At 49.3% G+C, this 23063-nt stretch overlaps 1 protein-coding gene across 1 annotated transcript in view; it reads right to left on the bottom strand.

The window, feature by feature from the left end:
• Nucleotides 1–20358, bottom strand: part of LOC147665187 (glycerol kinase-like) — a 41780-nt gene extending 21422 nt beyond the window's left edge. Inside the window, exon 1 of the mRNA XM_086949688.1 lies at nucleotides 20277–20358. The gene's annotated coding sequence lies outside the window, so the exon portion shown is untranslated. The remainder of the gene's footprint in view (nucleotides 1–20276) is intronic.
• Between the last annotated feature and the right edge of the window lie 2705 nt (nucleotides 20359–23063).

Below are 23063 nucleotides of genomic sequence, written 5' to 3'. Positions count from 1 at the left end.
GTGCATAAAATCTTCTGGAGCCTCTAAACTTCCATGCCCTATTCCATACTAGGTACTTATAGAGAGTTTGAACCCCCTCGCCTGATTATATACTCAGGAATTATAGGGTCTGTCAATAACAATAGTGAGAACTTACTTTGAAAGACAAGCAGCAAGGCAAGACTGCCTTTAAAAGCACAGCAGTGTAAACATTTAAGTGTCCGAAATCTGCTGGCCTGCTAAACCTCTATGTTCTATTATATACTAGGGACTTGAAGGTAGGTTTCACCCCCTGGTTCTATTATTTACTAGATCTTATAGGGTCCGTTATCGCCAATTGTGATTGTACCCTATTACATATACTTTTTTTAAACATAGCACTGGCCCTTGGCCTGCTTAGCAGCAGAGCTCAGAGGCAGTTACCACCAGCATCATTGAGCAACAAGCATTTACAATGCAATGGTTTCGCCTTTTGAAAAGTTTGAGCTATTGGCATTGTAAATGACAAAAATTGTATTTGTGTTGGTTTTGAAAACAGATAAATAAATGGCATTGTCATTTACAATGCCAATAGTTTAATCTCTGGCAAATGCCACACAAAAACACACAGACCCCAACACACACACAGACCCACACACACCAACAGAGCCCCCCCCACACACACACAGACAGACCCACACACACACACAAAGAGGATGGTCCTCAAACGACAGCTCCATTATTTTCAATATTTACCTTCATTTTAAAGTATCTCACCTGGAGACCTTGCTTCTAGGGCACGGGCCAGGCCCGGCTGACTCCTGCTGGACACTTGTCATTTAAACATGTGCCCCTCCCACCCCCCTCAGTCCACAGGCATTCTCTAATCTAAGTACTTGCATATGGCAGCAAAAAAAGAAAATAGAAAGTAGGTTATTGATGCAGATTTCCTCTTTCAGGACTTCGAAAACCACAAATGCTAATAAAACGCTGGAAGATGTTCGTGGAGTTCTTACTGCTGCTCATTACTACCCTGCTGTTAATATAGTCTGCAAGCCACCGTCATAATAAAGTCATAAACATGCAATGATAAACTAAACACAAGGGGTACCTCTAGAAGGACCTATATTTCTTTTACAAGGAATGAATCCCAACAACATTCACAATAGAAGGAAACCAGAACTTCAAAATATTATCAAAACATATTTTTATTTATTTTTTCGTATATATTAGTTTGAAAAATTTTTGTGCATTTGTACATTACATTTAGTCATATAACATCATTGACAGAAGTTCATCAACATTCATAATACAATTTATATAATGGGATAAAGTGCAAGTTAAGTAAATGAACAGACCCAGGAACCCCATGCTACGGCGTCAGCTCTCGCCTAAGAAGATGTAGTGGCTGCCTCACATGACATTTCATACTTCGGGAATTAGAATGTCAAAGAATCAGATTTATTAGAAGATATACTTCTCCCATATATGAGCGCTTTATTTTTATCATCATCATATACCGGAGCAACTTTCTGCTATCAACATGTGGATCTTGTCATGTAATGCACTTTGCGCAGTACAGAAATCTCTCTGCTTTCAGCAGCTAGAAGCAGTATCCTATGCCGGTTTCCTACATATATCCAATCTATGTGTATCTAAAAGAATCTCAAATAGAAAAAGAATAAAATTTTGCAATGCCCCTGTCCTTTTAACTCGTGTGCAGATTATGTATATATGTTAGTCTGCTATATGTTTTTTCCTGGCCCTGAGGAAGGTGACATCATCACCGAAACGTACGTCGGCCGTACATCCACAATTTGGATATAGATTGGTCAATGACACACAGACCAAGGATCAATTGGCAGAACTGTTAAATCTAGGTTCTAACTATAAACCACCAAGTACACCTTTGGGTTTTTGTCTTATTGTGTTTAGTTTCTGTATCTATGTTGTTAGGTATGTTTTTAGACTCCTGCAAACGGTATGACTGGTATGTAAGAATGTATGTACGTATGTTAGGAATATATTAGACTGTTAGGGGCATTTTTCCCTCTTCTCATTTTCTTAAATTGCACTTTATCCCATTATATAAATTGTATTATGAATGTTGATGAACTTCTGTCAATGATGTTATATGACAAAATGTAATGTACAAATGAACAAAAATTTTTCAAACTAATATATATACAAAAAAATAAATAAAAATATGTTTTGATAATATTTTGAAGTTCTGGTTTCCCTCTTTAGCATCCTTCTATTGTGAATGTTGTTAGGATTCATTCCTTGTAAAAGAAATATAGGTCCTTCTAGAGGTACCCCTTGTGTTTAGTTTGCCTTTATCTCCCCCCTCTGGACCTCAAATTAACTGGGAGAACTCTTCCTCTTCGTTTATAAACATGCAATGATTCCCACACTTGCAGGGGGGGGGGGGGGGGCAGCGTGCTAGCCAATTAAAAAACAACCCTTGTTTACTCAGATTTTAACTATGGGTCTTCTGGCGGCTGGATTCGTAAAACCTGCTGGGCAGATACAGTGTGAAGCATTTTTTTGTGGTACTGCATGTTTGAGGAAGCTTGGCCAATTTGCGCTGCATGGCACGTTCTGGCCACACAGACTCCCATAAAGATGTGGGAGTTGTGAAGCATGAGGCGATTCCCAGCGCCCCCGAGGTATGCGGCCATTTCGTAACATGTCCTCGTTTAACTTCGACTACATGGGGATCAGCTGCGGCCTCCCCGGAGAGGGAGGCCAGGAACGAAACACCAGCAGTTGCAACTAATGACAACAAGCATTAAGCACGGACAGCGTGAGGGGGGGGGGGGGGGGGGGGGGGGCGGGAACAGGAACGGGCATACGGACAGCGGGAGGGGGGGCGGAAACGGGCACACGGACAGCGGGAGGGAAGGGGAGCACTCACCAGGAATTCTTCCGGCGGCGGTCGGCCTGGAGGAATGACCCCAAAAAAAGAAAAATAAGCCGCCGCATGACGATCGCAAAGGGGCGGGATGAGTAAAAATCGCGGGAACGCCCACAAATCTGCTCCGGCAATGACGGACAGATGTCTGTTCCAATGGCTAGCCTCCATTTATGGAGCTAGCCAATGGAACAGAGGCGGAACAAAGCCACACAGTGTAAGACATAAGATTTCGCCTGCGTGAAAGGCTGCTTGCGCAGCTTACGACAGGCGAAACCTAAAAATGGGGGTTAACAGGGCAAAATGATGACTTTCTAACAATACTGGCCATTTGTCACTGTTTTGAGTTGCAGGAAGGGCAAGGAGTCGGTGCCTAAACTAGAAGGTGTGTCAAGTGTCCTATATTTACATCTTTAAATGTGTCAATTCTGCATCAGAATTCTTTCAAATTAATTAGGAACAATTTAGGTAGCTAAAATATACATCGGATGTTCTCACTTACATTTGGTGTTTTAGGTTTATATCACCCCCTTAGCTGCTCCAGGACCGTTGGACTGGGTCCTATGAGGTGAATAAGACGAAGAGTGATGCCGCCTACCTGGTGGACCTCAAGACCCATTGGCAACCCCACAGGGTGCTCCAGGTCAATCGCCTCAAACCCCACTTTGATATGTCGGAGCTCACCATGCTGTTGGTGACAGACATAACCCTACACCAAACAGCAATGTGCTCGGACAGGAACCACCATGATGGCGGTTCCTGACAATACTTTATAAATAGGTCTCCCAGGACCAGTAAATTAAATGGTACTGGTGGGCTCGCAGCGCTGCTTGCGCCACCCACCAGAGTAGCCTTTCAAACCTGTCTCAGGCTTCTGCCATTGCAGGGCCGGCTTGCGCAGTTTACTGCCGCTGTGGTGTGGCACATAAAGTGGTTGCCACGTCTGTGACTCCCCTCTTACTATATATCAGTCAAGGTATGCCCTCGCTAGCCGTATAGGGAGGGAGCGCTGTAGGTAAAAAGTAGGACATGTGCCTTAGCTGTGTGGCATGTCCTGGTAGTGACAAACAGCCATTTTGGTTTCTCACTACTGTGAGGCTTCCTTTCCATAGGAATGCATTGGTGATTTCCTGATATGTGCTTCAGTGGTAATTCCTGACATGAGGAGTGGAGTGGTCAAGTTTAGTATGTTTGGAAAAGTGGTAATAAATGCTGTGTAATGGTGTTCGCAGATTTATTATCACCATTTTAGAAATGCCACTTTTAGAAGGGGGCACTTCTGTGTGCTGTGTGTCTTTGTGCCTGCCTGATGTGTGTCTGATGCTGGAATGACAGGGATTAGGGAGCTGCAGTGGCTCCAGATGGGGCTGGGTGAGTCAGCGCTAGGCTGAATAGGCCGAACTGCATTTGGAGTAGTGGGAGGAGTAGCACCTGGGACTGAAAAGGAGTGTGCCTGCCTTATACAATGCTAGCTCCGCCCCCCTGTTGAGTGTCTGGGGCCAGAACCCTCCCTGACAAAGGAGGGTGTTAGTGCACTGAAAAGATGTTTCTAAGTGCGCCCCCCCCCCCCCCGAACTCGTTTAGACCGGGCACAAAGCACTGTGGCAGGGCAGTAGAACAAAGACATTTTGCCATATAAATATTGGTGATGTGACCCCATGAAAAGGTTGGGCTTTTTTGTGCTCAATATGGACTGAAGCTGAAGTGCTGCCAGAGGACTGCTGGATGCCAGGAGGTACTGCTGCCAGGGTCTACCAGCTGCCTGCTGGGTACCAGAGAGGACTGCCTCTCTGCTAGGGGACCCTGCGTGCTGGCCTGCCTGGGCCATATTTTCTGCCCTCGCCAGTTCCTGGGGAGGAGTGCTGGCTGCTCCCTGGTTGTGTCTGTAAAGTGGGAGACAGCCTGAGCGCTGTGTTTCCCCCTCCCCCATGAGGCGGTGTCCGTCAGCAAGGAGCGCTACAATTTCTTGGTGCGCTGCAAGATGTGGTGATTGCACCCGAGAAGCGTGTGGGGCACTTGCCCTTTTTTTCTGCTGATGGTTGTGCAGAGGAGAGCCCAGGAGAGCCCAAAACCAATGGAGACTTGGCTCTGTGTCTGTGCCCGAAAACCGGAAGTCAGGCAAGGAGCGCCTGACCGTGGGAAGCAGGGCCAGAGTAGGAAGCCAGGCGGCTGTAGGCGGGGCTCCCCGTAAGGAGGAGGAGAGCCCTGTGTGTCTGTTCAACGAAGACAGAGCCTCACCGGACCACAAGGAAGGACCGGAGCCTCGCAGCCTCCTATTTGCAAACTCTGCCCCTTTCACCGTAGAAGGCAGGCTTCGGCTGAGGAGAAGCGAGACTCCGGTGAGTGGGGCTTACGGGGCATACTGTTTCACCCAGACTTGTCGCAGCTGTGCCGCATTCTCGTGGGCAGCTGCAACGTCGGGGGCATTCACCACAGTGGAGACGAGAGGGAGTTGAACCTCTGCCTCCCCTCCCCTCCCCTCCATTGCATTATGGGGATTACTTTTGCTGCATCAGCAGCTAGGGGTGCCGGTGAATCAGTGCCCTACAAGTGTTGGGGGCCAGTTGGCTCTCAGGAAGGTCATTGGAAAAGGTATGGCGCTGCAGCTAGGGTGACTAACTCCGGGATCTGGGGATCGTGGTACGATCCCCGGCACCGGCGGCAGATTAGCCCAGCACCATGTGACTTAGGCAATAGCTTGCTTAATGTTCCTGAAGGCCCCCAGCGCCTAGAGATCCTTATGGGTGATTGTGCTGTTTACAAATGTGGTTTATTATTATTATTGGGGCAGGTCTGTTCAGGCCCCGATTACGCTGCAGGCTACATTGTTCTCCTTAGGGTTACACTGCCAAGGTTGCAATATGATAAGTGTGTACTAAGGTGCACGGAGGACCATATGTGGCATATTGTGCGGTTATGTTCATACCTGCACTGGGGATGGTGTGTGATGGAGATGATGCCCTACTGATTATTATATGCCTAAAAATGCTCTGCATAATGTGTTGGTGCTAAGTGTTCCCTATTGCCAGTAGTTACTGGTTGTTTTCACTACCTGTGAATTATGATGGTGATGTCGGTGGCCTGATTGGCCCAGTAGTGTATTTTATATAATAAAAGCAATACCTAGTGCCAGGTGGCACAGTGTATATATGCGGTTGCGTTCTAATGTGTTTTATGAGTAATATAAATGCTATTTTTGATATAACCTTGTGTGGAGTTACTTATGTGATGTGCCTAGTGTGTCGCTGCTGTGTGAGAGTTTTGCGCAAATGCTTTACACATTGCCTCTGGTATAAGCCTGACTGCTCTGCCAAGCTACCAAGGGGGTGAGCCACGGTTATCTTCGGTGTGCAATTCCCTTGCCCTGACAAGAGCATGGTGGTTTCTGTCCTGGCTTAGGTGCAAGCCCTAGCCAACAAGAAATCCCATTTCTAAAAGTAACCCTCACTGTCTTATGCAACACATCATACACATTAATTTACATACATTATTTACTGTCAAAGTCTGATGTAAAGCGCTCTAACACCTTGCATTACAAGGAGTAGGACTATAGCGCTATTAAAGAAATAAAACACAATAGTGGAATTTAAATTCTTTTGTTATGTAAAAACTGGGACAGACCAACACATCCAGCATTCCTACAATGTGTGCATATCTCTTGGCTCGAGGGACTGAAGTCAAAAGCAGGCCTCTGTTAAGTATCTGTGAAATGATAAGCTGTGCTCATTATTTTTCCCTCAATTGCTTTTAAGTATGGGTCTTCCTCCTCACTGGCCCACACTCCCATAGCTCCCAGCCAGGATACTTACACAAAAGGATGCCTGATGGCCCCTTAATGTCGACTTTTTTATGGGCTCAGTTGAAATTTGATAAGCCCTCTCACCATCCTCTTCTCCTCGCAGCTATCAGCTAAGGTAAACTTATGTTTTGGCATTTTACCGTTTATATTTATAAATATAGACAAAAGAATAATATTTTCCCCGTCTGTATTTATATGTAAAAATCTGTTTAAATGGAAAACCGTGAGCTTTATTTTTACATAGTGTGCAATTTGCTGGTTATTTATAAACTTCACCAGTCCCTCCCCGGGGGCAATGGGAGGGAGAGGGGGTGGGGGGGGGGGGAGGGGCAATGGGAGGGAGAGGGGGTTGGGAGGAGGGCGAGTGGGGGAGCGGGAGGATGTTAGGTAAATTACTCCACCCCCTGATGGAAAAATGGGCTATTTTCCAACCGCCTATGAATCTTTGATGGATAATGTCTCATGCCAGCCAAACACTTTTCCAGAGTATAAATTGAACCCTTAGAGGAACCAGAACACAACCTTGCTTTAGACTTCGGTTTCTAGGTATCAAAGGTACTCTCTGTAATACTTCTGTTCCATGCCCAAATATCATGTTTCCCAATGCAAGAGCAGTATTGCCCTAAGGAGTGCTGGTGTGATCCCCCTTATCTTCTTCCACAGTACTGACCTGTTGACATGGTCAAAAGTGAATAGTTTAAAAAAGGAATGCATATAGATTTCCAGTTTTACCATTCACTGTTCCTTGTGCCGTTATAGTTAGAGCCCTTATGTTATCTAGAGTTTCTGCCTCTTTCCTCAATCCATATTGGTGCATGGATAGCAGCAAATTGTCCCCACCCAGACTTCCGATTCCTCCATTAAGATCTTACGGAGAGATATTGCCTCGCTTTCTAAAAGTTTTGTTGTTTTGTGGACTGTTGCAATCACCCCTTTTAAAGAGGAGATTCAGTATAGAGACCTTCCATGAACCAGGGATAGTTTTTAATTCTAGTGTGAGGCTGTAGCTACTAGTGATTGAGACAAAACTCACAATTATCTTTGATTACATTGATATCGGTCTGAATATTATTACTTTTCATGCTTTTTTGGTCACTTTCTCCTACTGAAACCAATAGACACCAACACTTTTTACAGTCCTGAGTATGGGCCCAGAGTTTTATATCGGCCCATCTTTCTGCTTAGAGGCTTTCCTTAACTTCCCACACCAGTTTACTATAGCATTTGATTTAGCTTTTTATTTATTGTTGCTTCTCCCACATTCAAGCTCCCTATCTTGTTCAGTTACACCACACTACACACAAAATGACTTTCCAAAGAAGGACCACCTACAGACATGCTTATAGGAGAGGGATTATACCTTGCACCGTATACATCAAAAAAGAACATCCTGCTTTCGGACTTTGGTTCCTAGAACAGAGCAAACTATTTCAAGAGATGAATCCCTTGGCAACCATATTCATTCATAAATACTTCACAAAATATCTCATAGACGCATTCCCATATTTAAGCGGGCAACAGAATATTGTATATAAAATATATATTGTCATGTTTCCTTTTTATTTTTTATCAATTATTTAACGGAATTTTTTTAAACTGTTAGTTAATTGCTTTATTTTTAAAGAAAATATACAAATAAACTTGGTTGTCCCCTAAACACTTAGGAGTCGATTACGATGTAGGGCGGATCGCCGCCGCCCGCATGGTGGTGGCAATCCGCCCTCCAACACACCCCGCCCTCCACCCATTTCCCCCCGCCATATTAGTATGGCAGGAGGGACCCCGGCGGACGGAAAGACCTTCCCCCGGTCACATAGCTGACCGAGCAGAATAAGAGCCTGATATGGTGGCAGTGTCTGTTAGACACAGCCATCCATATTAGGAAGGCAGCGGGGAGCAGGCGTTTCCGTGGCGGCAACACCGCCACGAAAAGGCATGCGGATTGTGCTTACTGGGGCCTGATGCGATCCCCCAGAGTATTGGGGGGTGGGGGAGCACAGTACCCTCCTACATTGTCATGGACAGGGTGGCAGGCACCGCGCGGTGCCTGTCATCTTGTTCATGACGATGCACACAGTGCATTCCCAGCTTTGTGGCGGGCGGTGCTGTGAGCACTGCCCGCCACAATGCCGGGAATGGAGGATGCCACCGCCACGGTGGCAGTGGCATCCTAATTGCAAGTGTGGGACCGCCGCACCACTGGCGGCCGGTCCCAGCACCGCTAGGGGGGCGGGCTTACTACCGTCCGCCCGCCATCCGAATCCCCCCCCTTTGTATAGGCCTAATTTGAGAAGTGACATTCATTTTGATTAAAACATAACCTCACTATTCATTCATACATGGCCTCGTCACTTATACTTCATTTACTCTGTGTGCAACCAAATCGACACTTCCAGTTCGATCTTTAAAACTCACATTAATTTCTACAGTTTGTATGCACTCCTTGTCTACTTTCTTCTCATTTATCCACGAATAGGGAATACAATTATTTCTCCTATTTCAAACATTCTATCTTCTTTGTTATTACTTTTGTATCAATGATTTTATACATTCTCTCCTGTTATGACTTTTACATCTTACCTACGACTACTGATAAATTGAAAAAAGGTCATATCAATTTTTAGACATTCCTTATCTGCTTTCTTTTTGTGTATTCATTGTTAGGGTATAAAATTATTTATCCAATTTTGGACCCAATTTCTTATTTTTTTTCAGAACAAATTGTATTGTTATTTTGCGGACGAGTTACATACGGGACACTGTCCCTCAACACACCAAAGGACAAGTGAGCAAATAATGAGTCATCTCATACATTCTGTCCGATCAGCATTTGGTAATAGACCCCCCCCCCCCCCCCCAACTCCCATCCCCCTACTCCCCCTCCCGGGTCCCCCCCACACCCCCACACAGTGTCCACATAGTCCAATGGCATAGGTTATCGTTTCGCTAACAGTGTGTGCTCCTTTTCACCCACGGCCCACTAGTAAATGTTCTACTCCAACGTCCTGCGGCTCGGGAGGCTCCAGCCACAGCCCTCTACAGTCCGCCCATCGCTTCTATATCTTAAAGTGCTTCCGGGGGCAGCCCCTTGCCTCAAACACTGGACGCTCCAGCCCCATACATTAGTCCAAACCCCTCCTCCACACTTCCAACAAGGGGGCCCTGGGGTCCTTCCAGGCCCGGGCCGTATCGCGTTAGGTCACTACGAGACCCAGGACTAACAGGTGACGTTTGTAAATGTTGCCCCCTACTTGTTCCATGATATGTAGCAGGCCTAGCTGCGGCGATCAGGGGAGGTCCCAGCCCAACACCTCAGACAAGCAATCCCAGACACCCATCCAAAACCTCGACAGCTTCTCGCACGACCATACTGTGTGGAGAAATGTACCCACCGCCCGTTCGCACCTCAAACACTCAGGGGAGGCAATCAAACCAGCCTTCCACAGTCGGTCCCTAGTATAGTAGGCCTTGTGCAAGTATTTAAATTGAATGAATCGTAATCTCATGGCAATCGCCGCACCCCTCGGGGCCTCCAGGGCCTCCCTCCAGTCCTCCTCCTCGAAAGCTCCAACATCCCCCTCCCACACAGAGCGCAGCTTGTCAAGGGAAGAGGAGCAGTGCGTGACTAGGGTCTGATATATGTTAGAGATTTTCTTTCCTTCCAATTCACGCATAAGCACCTTAGCCTCTATGGGACTAAACTCAGGCAATGACTCCAGACCTATCAGGGAGGGGGATAGGGCATGTCGCAGCTGCAGGTACTTGAAAAATTGGGCCTTGGGCATAGCATATTCCTCACTCAAAGCCTGGAACGACTTAAGGGTTGTGCCTTTCATGACGTGCCCCAGCGTGGAGATGCCGATGGCGTCCCAGCCCCGAAAGCCCCGTAGGGACGCCAGAGCCGGTAGTCGCCCGTTCTGCCACAACGGAGTCCCTCTCGTTAGCCTATTCCACCACCCCATGCTGCGCAGGGCTCCACGCCACACCCGGAAGATCACCTGGGTGACCACGGGGAGCCTCTTCCTGATCGTTGCCGAATATAGAATGGTATGTAAAGTGTCCGGGTCCATCAGGTACCGCTCAAGGGCGTTGGCCGGGTCATTGCGGTCTCCATACCACCATTCATTTAGTACCAGCAGTTGGGACGCTTGGTAGTATGACAAAATGTCCGAGGTGGCCAGACCCCCACAATTAGTGGAAAGAAAGCAGGTGCGAAGAGCCACTCTGGCCACTCCTCCGGCCCAGAGAAACTGACTCAGTGCCGAGTTCACTTGGCGGAACCACTGCGGCGCAATGGGATACGGGTAGTTTTGCAGCTGATAAAGGAGGCACGGGAGGGCCACCATCTTGAATATCGCCGAGCGGCCGTAAATATTCAGGGGCATCCTGGACCAGATTTTCATGTCGGATAGCACTCGGTCCCATACGGGCGCCACATTTCGTGCCCAGGCCACACCCGAGACGTCGGTCAAAAAGACACCCAGGTATTTAATTCCGCCAGCCGCCTCCTGTAACATAGACGCCCAGGGCCCCTGCCTTTCCCCCCTCCCAGCACCCATAGCGTGGATTTCCGTACGTTTAAGTGTAGGCCCGATATCTCCCCGAATACGCGCATGATCTCCAATACCCTAGGCCCAGACCTATTTATGTCAGCAAGAAAGAAGAGGACATCATCGTCGTAGAGTGCAATGCGATCTGACGGGCCCATCTCCCATTCGAGTCCCCGCAGCTGTACATCCATCCGCACCCACGCCGCCAGCGGCTCCATGGCCAACGCAAATAGATAGGGTGAGAGAGGGCAGCCTTGCCTGGTACCCCGTCCGACAGAAAAGGGGGCCAACACCATTCCCGCCACTCTCACAGACGCAGTCAGGTCCGTATATAGTAGCCGTAGGTATGAGAGAAAGCGAGGCCCAAGATTGAGGCTGGACAAAAGCGCCTGGAGATAAACCCAACTGAGGGAATCAAACGCTCGGTCAATGTCGGCTAACAGGAGCGCCGCCGGTATCCCAGCAGCTCGGGCCGTTTCCACCACTACCTGCGCGCGGCGAATATTGTGTCTCGTAGCCCTATGGGGCATGAACCCTGCCTGGTCTGGGTGGACAAAATCAGTGATATAAGGAAGGAGGCGATTGGCCAGGGCCTTCGCTAAGATCTTCGCCTCAAAATTTAAAAGGGAAATCGGCCTATACGATGAGTGGTGTTCTGTGGGTCTCCCAGGCTTGCAGAAGACAACAATGTCAGCGTGTCGCCAGTCCGCCGGGAGACGACCTCGCTCCCTGGCCGCCTCTAATGCCAGTCTATATCGCACCTCCAGCTGGAGATGAAAGGTCTTCATAAATTCGCATGGGAACCCGTTAGGGCCAGGGGCCTTTCCAGTGTTCAGCTCCCCGAGTGCCACCCCCAGCTCCTCCAATTTGAGGGGGAGCTCCAACTGATCGCGCCCCTCGTCTGAGAGCGCACGTGGCGGAAGGTCTGCCAAAAATTTATCCACGTCCTCCGCAGGGAGGACCTCCTGGGGGGCATACAGGGCTGCATAGTACTGTGCGAAGCTGGCCGCCATGTCCTCCGGAGCAGTCACGGGATTACCCCGCTCATCGCGAATGCCCGGCAGAGTCTGAGTCTGGAAGGTGTGTTGGCAGAGTCTGTAGAGCATGGTACTGGATTTGTCCCACCATTGATAGATTCTACTCTGCGTAGCCAGCCATAGCTGGCGCGCCTCGTCCAGCAACAGGGACGAATATGATTGCTGTGCTAGTAGCAGCTGCCCAACCGCCTCAACCGTGTCGCCAGTGCTACAGTCCCTCTCTAAGTCCCCAACCCGCCTCGCTGCTTCCTCTATATCCCTTTTACGGGTCCTGCGGGCACCTGCACACCAGGCAATGTCAACACCCCTGATTACAGGTTTCAGAGCCTCCCACTGGGCCACGGCGTCTGTTTCAGGCCCGTCGTTTTCATTCCAGTAGTGAGAAATGGCCTCCCGGATATGTGTCCGGTAGTGGTCTTGTTGCAAGTGCCACGCAGATAGGCGCCACCGAAAGGGCTGTCGCCTCTTATCCAAGGAAAGATCTAGCGTCACCGGAGAGTGGTCCGAGACCCCACGAGGAAGCACAGACGTGGAGGCAACTCTCGCTATCCAGGGAGACGGAATGAACAGGCAGTCCAGCCTAGAGAAGGACCCGTGGACAGCCGAGACATAGGAGTATTCGCGGCTTTGGAAATGCTGGTATCTCCACGCATCTATCCATCCCATTCCCTGAGCCAAGCCGCTAAGTCTTGTAGGGGTGTCTGCCGGGAGCCCCCCAACGGGCCTATAGCGGTCCAACCATCACATCTTTCCAATCACCACCCACAATCGACAATACATTCGGAATCTCGGCCCACACCTCAAACAGCTTTTCAATGAGCGCCTCTTGCAGCGGGGGTGGGGCATACACACTACCAAAAACCATCGGCTCATCCCCAATCGTACCCTTAATAAACACATATCTACCATGGACATCGACCCATTGCGTCTCATGCACATAGGAGAGCCTGCGATGCACCAGAACTGCCACCCCTCGGGACCCCCGTGCAAAGCCCGCATGAAACACTTGCTGATAGCCGTACCGCTGTAAGCGGAGGGTTTTAGAGCCTTGGAGGTGCGTCTCCTGCAGGAGTAGAACGTCTGCATGCTCCCTTTTCCCCAGCCTCAACATCGCCCCTCTTTTGATTTTGTCCAGAATCCCCCGGACATTCCAACTCACCACCCGTAGTATCTCCTGCGGACGGCCCACTCCCTGGACGCCAGCCATTGTCAATGGAGAGAAAAAGCAATGACCCAGGCTTTTGGAGTCCCACACACATACATCGCTGTTGCCAATTTCGCGCAGACACTGTGCCTATCCTAGCTACCCCCCCACACAACCCCCCCCCCTGTTCCCCCAGACCCAACAACCCCCCAAACACCCCATCTTCCCCCCACCCTATACCTCAACAACATTGAAGTACCTGTCGCGGTGTAGGTCGACGCCAGCCCCCAACGGGAGGTCCGGCGCTCACTATCCCAATGGATCCCCGAAAAACTACCCACACAGTCCCAACCAACCCCCCACTAACAAACCCTTCTAAACTGAGGGGTCGAGTCCGCCCTCTTCATGTCATCCCCCCGCCCGTTCCCCAAACCACAAAGTTACTCGTTCAGCCGGCATCTCAAACTGCTGTCTGCAAACGCCGTCTACGTCGAGGAGTATCGCAGTCCCCACTCCGACTCCTGTTAGACAGTTGGCCAAAACCCTCGGAGCTTATGATGTCGGTGGTTGAGAGCCTGTTGTCCCATCGGCCACGGCCGTTCCCGTTTCCGAGGGAGGATTGTTCTTTGTCCGAGATCTCCAGTTGCTCCTGCTCCGTGACCGTCGCGGGGTCCGAGGGGGCCCATTCGTAGATACATCCGAGTCTACACCAGGGGGAGTGTGTACTCTGATCCGGACCGTCTCATCAGTCCAGGCAAAGACTTCCTCCGGGGTGTTGAAGAATTGGGTCTTGGACTGAAATACCACCCGCAGGCGGGCCGGATAGAGCAAAGCATACTGGATATTCAATCCCCGCAGCCGCGCCTTGGCCTCCGCAAAGGACTGGCGTTGACGCTGAACCAGCCTTGTATAGTCCGGGAATATTAGAATTTTGTGGCTATCGAACAGCAAAGGCTCCTTCAGACGCGCTTGCCGCAGGATCGTGTCGTAGTTGAGCAGCCAGGCTATCACCGGTCTCGGGCGTTCCCCCACCGGTGGCTTCTGGGTCAGTGCTCGGTGCGCCCGTTCCACAATGAAACATCTCGAAAGGGATTCCGGAGAGAGCCATCCCTCCAACCAGCGGGTTAGGAAGGCCTCCATGTCGCCCTTCTCGCAGCCCTCCGGAAAACCCACAAAACGTAGATTGTTCCTCCGAGCACGCCCTTCCGCGTCCTCGGCCCTCAGCGCCAGGCCCTTCTGAATCCCCTCCAGGTTGGCCACCCTCTTCTTCAGGGTCGAGACATCGTCCTCCACACCAGTGATTCTCGTCTCCGCTTCCGTTATGCGAGCAACTGCGTTGCGCAAATCCTGGCGCAGTAGCGTAACGTCAGCTCCAACCGCCCCAATTTTAGCGTCAAGCATGTCCCTGGATTGAGTCATCGCTGGCATTAGGGCGGCATTGTCGGGGACGGATGATGAAGGGCCCCCCGCCGCTCCGGCACCCCCAGCCGGCCCGTAAACTTGTCGATCGTTCCTTGTTTTGAGGTGTGACCACTGTTGCCACCCCGTGTCATGGCCGCCTGCTGATGGGGGCACCAGGGCCAGGACAGCACTGGAATCGCAATCCGGGTATGAGTGGCCGCCCTCAGTTGACTCCGCTGGTATTACGCCCTTTCCTTGGTGCCAGTGGCCTCGCACCCCCCTTCTGGGCAAGGCAGGCCGGGACAGCCGCAGCCACACAGAATTGCAGGCCTCACTCCAGGGGCCCCACCACCATGCCCCCTCGCCGCTGGGACATGCAAGTCAATGAAAAGTATGTTTGAATAATTCTGCCCTGTTTTTTAGTATAAATGACAGGCAGGTGCAAAGGGCTCAGTAAAGGTGATACATTTTGCTTGCAGTTGGATAGCATGCACATGGTTTGTGTACAGTGCAAAGAGTCAAGGGCAAAAATGCAATCAGTGAGTGATATTGGGGTGCGCTGTGTATTGAGAGTGAAAACTTTGCTGCCAGCCCCAGCCATTGTTCGTTGCCCCTCTCGAAGTGAATGCCGGGGGTGGATGTAGTCCCCGAGCAAGGTGGGGGGAGTCACAGGGCGGGAGATGACCCGCTGGCCTGCCACGGCCCCGCCGGCCCGATCTGACCGCCGAGCGGGGCCCGCCCGGCCGCCGCCGTACTCCTCACCTCTCCCGGCAGTCCCGATGCTGTCCCTCGCTGAGCCGCCGGGCACATCGCGTCCGCCGAAGGTCCGAGGGCGCGGTCCGGCCCCCGCTCCTCTGCCCCGCCGGCTGCGCCGCGCTTCCGCCCGGCTGCACCAAACTCAATGTCCGGGCTCTATGCTCGACAGCAGGCCGCGCCACCACGGGGCCTCCGCCTTCGCCCCGCAGACAGCCTCAGCCTTCAAAACGCTGTCGGGGAACCTCCGTCTGGTCCGACAGCTGGGACCGTGGTTCAGGGCTTATTCCGGGGAGGGGAATGGAGGATATGCGGCGGATGATGAAACGGCGGGACGGAGCTCGCCTAAGCCACGTCCGCCATGGTCGCCGCCTTGGCCACGCCCCCCCTTATTTTTCTTTTTTGACGTGGCTTTTGCATCAAGTCTAAGTGCGGTGGCACAAGCAGCCTTCCACAGGATTCCACAACACAAGACCCGTTAAAAATTCTCACGACCATATAAATGGGTCAACCAGAATTGTATGACAAAAACCAGGTTCAAGCATCAGGGGAATTACTGTTTCAACCGGTCTGGAGTTAGGCATGAGTCCATGCCGGACTTATTTTAGCTATAATCGATGTCCTCCACAAACTACTATCATTTGTCGGTCCAAACACTTTACATCAGGTCCATGTAGTCCGCAAGCAACCTACCCGGTTATCGACGCCATGAAATTAGTTTATCAATTTCTATTTGTGATTGCATGCTATGAATTATAGTTTGTAGCACCACAAACATTAAATATCTCACTACTTTCGGCCTACTTAAAATTGGGTCCCTAGTCTTAAAGACCACAACAATCCCCTTGTGTGTGTGCAGGGGTGATACTGTCAGGCTATTACTACAACCAGAAATGTTGAGAAAACTATTACCCTCTCTGAAAATGAAATAGGCATGATCCAATCCTTGGATCTCAAGCTCTATAGTTTCACCACATTGATCAATACAAGAAGAACCAAACATCTTCCACCATGCCTAATGGTCTTAACACCAACACCATGCCTGCGACCTGTATGGACTATGGCACATCTTCCACTCCCCTATCTCCCCAACACCCATGTTCCCTTCTGGAATAAAATCAGAAAGCATAATCCCAGCATGCATCAAGGTAACCTGGACAATATTGGAATTAAACTACTTCTACACTGACACAGGCCAGAAAATACCACCAAAGACCAAACCCATTGTCCTACCTGACAGCCATCTCCGCCAATCAACACAGTCTCCTCCCTGTATCATTCAAGCTTTGTCTGGTTCAGTTACACCAGACTGCACACAAAATAACTTTCCACAGAAGCACTTTACCAACTACAGACATGATTATAGAAGAGGTCTTATACTTTGCACTGCACTTTATTTCAGCCACTTATTATTAACCTGATCCCAAATCTCCTATCAGCACCCCAAAATATACTGCTTGGCATCAAACTGAATTACCAAAAATTCCTTCCTACCAGAGATTGCTCTCCTAACTCCCTCCCCTCACCCGCCCACCCCCTAACAACTTGACAGACCTATTTCTGAAAGGCCCAACCTACACACTAAGCCAAAAGCTTCAAAGCAAGCATTCATTTAGTTATTTCAAATGCACCCCACAGTACCTAATACTTACATTGCAGCTTATTATGGCTATCTCCAGAGATGGAGAACCAAACACAATCAAAGATCAATCTGCCTAAGCAACCTCAGAGGAATGACCCAGTTACCCATCTCCTACATGCCACATTAAATCTGCCCTCTGGAACTGTAGGTCTGGAGTCTCTTCCAATGCAAAGTCCAAAACTTAAAATCATGCGTCCTACATGCTATTGCACTCACAGAAACTGGTTTCTGATCTTCCACCAAACCACTATCTTATTACGGAGATCTAGCAAGGTGAAAGATGGTATATCAGGAACAATATATATGCGTGCCTTTAACCATAAGGATGACCCGAAATGCAGACTTTAATGTGGAGACACCTAAAAAAGATACTGTTATTTATAGACAATGAAAGAATATTACCACAATTGAGCAAGAAGTTGGTAAAAAATAATGCCGATTGGTAGCATAACCAATATGGGTAACTGTGCACAAGTAATTACATTTGTTTTACAAACAGCACATACTAAAATTTTGCAGTGTGAAAAATATACCAGTGATGATGCAAAAACTATTCTGTACAGAACGATAAAAACATTACTACTTTTAGACCTAGCCCGCACCGTCCTGACAGCATTTATTCCTATTCCGTTGTCTGATCCTTTGGCCATTCTTAAATCTTTTAAATCAGGTTCCACAGCTCATCCATGCCTAGCCAGGCAGTTGGCAGCAGTGGCGGAGGTAGTTAACCCTGAAGTGAACAAAATCATCAATCTCTCGCTTCAAATCGCCACGGTTCCATCTGAGTGGAACTAGGCCAAACCCCCCTTCTAAAAAAAACCTTCATTAAACCCTGCCACTCTGGCTAGCTATCAACCGATCTCACTTCTCTCGGCTGTGGCGAAGGTGTGTGAGAAAGCAGCCCATAAACAGCTATCGGAGTTTGTTGAGACTTCTGGTGCCCTACACCTAGCCCAGTCGAGGCTTCAGGGCTTCATATAGTACAGAGACGGCTATTAGAGAGTGCCTAGATTCCGGCAGCAGAGCTACCCTGATTTTATTGGACCTCTCTGCCGCGTTTGACATGGTACTGCGTCGCCAACTCCTGGACCGTTTGTCCAATATCAGAATCTCTGGCTTGGTGTGGGATTGGATCAAATCCTTCTTGGAGAACAGAACACAGCAAGTGTGGCTGCCTCCCTTCTCTTTTACACCGAGAAGCGTGACAACGGGCGTCCCCCAGGGCTCTACCTTGAGCCCCCTTCTTTTTAATGTTTATGTGATGCAGCTAATCTATCTGGCAGAGGAGCTGGTCCTAAGATGATAGTGTATGCTGATGATACCCAGCTTCTCTTTACGTGGAAGAAATATGATTTATCCCCTGATTTAGCTAAAAACAGTCTTGCTGAAGTCTTTAAATGGCTAGCGCAGCCCTAACTCAAATGTAACGAGGATAAGTCCTCTATGGGTCTTTCCCGACGCATTTTAGGGCTGACCTTTGGCCCAAGGGTTACCCCATGATCAAGTCAATGGGGAGCCCTGTAAAAAACTTATATATGATATGGTTCAGTGAGGACCTCGGCTTCCTACCACAGATTAAAAAACTGTCCAGAGTATGCTTCGGCACACTGAAACAACTCAAGAAATTTCTGCCATTGCTGCCTAAAGCTGCAAAGGAAGTGGTGACCTAGGCTTGTATTCTCTTACGTTTAGACTAGGCCAATGCATTATACATTGGCATTCCTGACGATCAGTTAAAAAAGCTTCAGACCGTCCAGAATGCGGCCGGCAGAGCACTACTGGGCATCTCCGGGAGGACTAGCACCAAGCAACTTCTCAGGGATCTGAATTGGCTTCCGGTGGTCAGCACGTTCTGTTTAAGGCTCTCACTATTGCTCATGGTGCCCTATATAAATCGAGTCCCATGTATCTAAGGCGATGCTTTGATATCTATGTGCCTCACAGACATCTTCGCTCCACTGGGCAATGCCTTGCTGTTATCCCTCGCTGTCGCCTTGATAGAACGGGGAGGTAGCTCCCTCTCTGTCAAGGAGGCTAAGTAAGGCCAGTAATACCCTGCCTTACGAGCTTCGGAACATCCAAGTTCTTAGGCTGTTAGAAAGCAGTCAAAAACCTTACTTTTCAACTAAGCAATCAGCCTCGTCCCTCGCCACGTGTCTCCTGCAAACTGGCTTTCGTGCCGGGACACTTCCGAGTAACCGTGCGCGCTATAAATGGCGGATAACATAACATAGGGCAGGTTTGCTTTCAGAAACTACAAATTCACAGTCCGAATGTGTAACCAAAATATCTAGATCCTAGTTAAGTAATTGAAGAGCTGCAAACTAGTATTACGTATTGCATAACAAGTCACCCCTTAAATGTTAACTAACAATGCGAGTGCTGGTAATGATAAGTGCTAGGACGGGCCTAAAAATAACTGTCTCCTGAATGTTACTGGAAAACTAAATTAAAATCAATTCAAAGTGTGAAGTTTGCTGCACTGGTCTACATGTAGGGCTGTCCTCCATAGGGACTCCTGTATGCAAACAGACCACAAACTTAAAGTAAAAATAAAATAACTATTGCACCTTTTTAGAAGATAAAAAGAGAAACAAATACTAAGTCAAACAGATTGATACGGTAAAAAGCGAGTAACAAAGCGAGAAAAGAAAACTGAATCTTCAAAGAACATGCCAAACAGTTCTGTAGAGAAACGGGGATAACAAATCCAGATGAAAAAAAAGACCAGGCAACAAAGAATTCCATTTGTTCTGCTGCCACATCATGCAGGGATTTCCACAACTGCCCCAAAATATACAGGCTCCCCCTCAAATTAACAAAAGTTTACAAATATTCACAATACACCCGAAGTGTGGACGAAAATATGCATGACAGAGCACTCAAAACACGCGAAATGAAGATCTCTCAAAGTGCGGGCAATATTCTGCATCAGACACATATCACAGCTTTCCAGAGGGGCATGAGAGCCGTGGGCGTGCCTCCACCCCGAAGCCAGGAGTCTGCCTGGCACAGGCGCCTCCCGGTGACCCTCAGGCCTGCCCGGGTGCGCCCCCTCCCCCCCAGCGCACGGCTCACCTGCAATCCTTTGTTTACAACCTTCAGGTGTTGGGTGAAGGTCTGGGCTAAGGTCATGCAGTCCTTCGGCAGACACGTGTGCATTGCAATGCGCATGTTCGGAACACCTTATACACAGTGTCTTACAAATGGCCGGAAGTCACGCGGAATCATCTACGCATGCTCAGCATTGTCAGACACTATCAGACTCTCTAGCGCAAGGGGCATCTCCGCATGCGCGTTAAGAGCAAACAGTATTACAATATCTGCGCATGCGCTGAGCAAGTATACCTTTACAGATTGTATATAATCTGCGCATGCGTACCGCATCAGTCACGGCCCCTAATTTAACAGAGTCTGAATTTACCAGTGCAGGCGGTCCCGTTGGAGACACTAACCCCCGCCTTGCTGTGCAGGCCACCTTCTTTTTTAGGTTTCGTAACCTGGCGAGGGGCGAAGCCCCTCCCAGATCGAAATCTGTTGTTTAGGTTTCGGCTACCGTCCCACTGCATAAGCAGTGGGTGGGCGGAGCCGAAATCTTTTGTTAGTAGTATGGGGGCCTGAACACGCCCCTCTTCTTCATTGGCTGGCCTCGTAAATGCTGGCCAGCCATTGGAGGAGAGGAGCGTCACTGAGTTCAGGGCCCGCCTTGACGCGATTCGGGGGCGTTTCTGGGTCTTTTTTTAAGTCCCGCCCTCTCCTCTTCCCATTGGCTGGAATTTTACCTTCCAGCCAATGGGAAGGGGAGAGCACGCCCCGAATCCCTACAGGACGCTGTACTTTACGAGCAGCGTCTACCGAGGCCATGAGGTAAGCCTCTGCCCCCCTGTTTGTGCCGTTGTTTCTTGTTCTTCTCTCTCCCTTCTTTTAATGGTTTGCCGGTATTGCCCTTTGCAGCCTCCTCAGGATTTTGCTTCACAGCCGGGCCACTCTCTGCCACTTGAAGGCTGTCTACATTACAGCGCCGCTATGCGCAGATGCCTGGCCTTCCTTCCTTCTCCATGTGGGAGAGGCTGTAGGGCGTGGTGGGCGTGTCCGTGAGGTCGTGTCGAGGTGCGCTCTGAAGCGGGTGAGGCAGCTGCACTCCCTGCTTGCATCCGTTCTTCCTGCAGCGCCCTTCTTCTCAATGTGTGCCACCGCAGGCCAGCGACGTCACTCGAGGCGACAGAGGAAACACCGGCCACTAGGCAGAACCAAGGGCTGCTTCGAGGAGCATAGATCATGCCTCCCCTCGTCACCAGTGTCATGTTCCAGCCTGCACCTTTGGACTGGTCAGAGGACGCCAGGGCCTAATGACAGTAACTGGTAATGAAGGTGGGAAAATAACGAGGCAGACACATGCACTAGTGGTCGGGAGATGAACCTCGTGTGGTTCCTCCCCTTTTATTTTTAACCCTGCGGGCCACGCCTGGCCCACGGATGTCGTGCACATCATATTCGGCTTACAGGTCGGAACACAAGTCCACTACATGGAGCAGTATTGTTGAGGGATGTGAGTGTAGTATTTATGCTTTGAGTGACCGTGTAAGAGTATGTTGCAGGGAGACGTTTACACCGTGTGAAGGTGACGTGTAGCACTTAAGAGGCTGGCGTTGTTGCGGTCTCAGAAACAAACAGGCGTTGTTAATGGAGGGAGTTGCTGCAGATTTGAAGAGTGTCCGTGTTGGAAAACCAGGTAGTTGGTGAGGCAGGACGCCGGGGTGAGGCGAGAGTGCAGCGATGTGGATCTGACTGAGATGGCGACCGCTGTCTTGGGACGTCGCGTTGCCGATGGCCCGGGGGAGAAAGATTAACTCACTGCCAGTCTGGAAAATGAGTTTCTTGTCCTCTGTAGTGCTGTGCGTTGGAAGCGCTGTCAGGATGAGCGAGTTGGGCACCTGATAGTAGTGGATGGAGTGCAGAGCTAGCAGTTCATTCGGCGAGCACTCTCGCGGCTAGCCACACCCCTCCTTGTGATGTACTCTTAAGACCAGCTGCCCTGCCCGTCTCCAATTGGTCTGTTCTTGTGAGTTACTTCGCTGCTGCTGAAACCCAAGTCTGCTCCAGTACATGTGTATGGGCAACTACGAAATTGGAGCAACGGAAGGAATGCGTTCCACTGCTCCTTATGCATATTAAAATATTTAATAAGACACATGAACAAATAAGAATGTAAAATGCAGCGCACTATGCCACATTCCTCTAAACATTTTTACAAACTTGGGTATAGTAACAGATGTCCGGATAAGTGCGCACTCTGGTCAGTAACGCCAAGACAAAAGCGATTCTCATATACGCCAAACTATGTTTCAAGAACCTTTCAAATTAGAGCACCCTAAGGATGTAGCATGCTGCCTGTCCACTTTTAGCTCCACGGTATATAAATGCATTTACAGTACAGGACAATCCGGTGATAAAAGGGCACGTTTAGCTTGACTCTATAGTGCCGGCTTAACCAAGGTTTTTGTAGGAGAGCTCAACTACATAAAGTATAGAAGTGTACAATGATGTTAATGTTCTTCTGTTGCTTTATATGTTTGCCTATTAGCCTAGGACATGCTAGACTGAACAAAGCAATGGCACTACCAAACAATGGTATACAAAAAGTGATGGATGAGATGCTTGTTTTTCTTTTTTCGGTCGTCATAATTTTCGTCTTTTTCGAGCTGTTTTTGTCGGAGTCGGCTGCGCTTTGCGTGTCTCGTTTGTCTCATGTCGGGTTTCTGCCTGCTCAGGCTTCTGGCCTCTATGCTGCCTGCTATATCCACCCTACTTTCTTCCGTGTGGGCTCTCTGCCTACTCAGCCCTCTGTCCCCTCTGCCTGCTCAG

Source organism: Lissotriton vulgaris, unplaced genomic scaffold (assembly GCF_964263255.1).
Source record: "Lissotriton vulgaris unplaced genomic scaffold, aLisVul1.2 SCAFFOLD_903, whole genome shotgun sequence".
Lineage (NCBI taxonomy): Eukaryota > Metazoa > Chordata > Amphibia > Caudata > Salamandridae > Lissotriton > Lissotriton vulgaris.
The sequence above is the reverse complement of the archived record's forward strand: the minus strand, read 5'-3'. Positions and strand labels throughout refer to the sequence as shown.